This window comes from Trypanosoma equiperdum (genome assembly GCF_001457755.1).
Source record: "Trypanosoma equiperdum strain OVI genome assembly, contig: ctg_136, whole genome shotgun sequence".
In the NCBI taxonomy this organism is placed as follows: domain Eukaryota; phylum Euglenozoa; class Kinetoplastea; order Trypanosomatida; family Trypanosomatidae; genus Trypanosoma; species Trypanosoma equiperdum.
In genome coordinates, this window is record NW_027123360.1 from 22,473 (window position 1) to 22,814 (window position 342).

Consider the following 342-nt stretch of genomic DNA (forward strand, 5'->3'; position numbering starts at 1 on the left):
AGGCGGTGGAATTTCATCAAAGGAACGCAGGGAGAGGGAACAGAAACGACTGAGACGACAAACATCAATCTCAACCTCTTTCAAAGCAAAGCAGACATTATCCTCTGCTATTCGTAAGTAAGTGCAAATGTACTTCCTTCCATCACCCCAAGGGGGAAAAAAAACAATCTATTCCCCTTCTTTTCCTGTAGTCTTACATCCTCTTTTCCTTTTTTTTTTTGCATACGCTGAATGCACACCAGATAATCGAGGGAGTAAAGGTATGAGGGGGAGGTGGAGTATGACCACCTCTTTGTTTCCCCCCTCTCTGTCTTTTTTACTTCAAGAATATTTATAAAACAA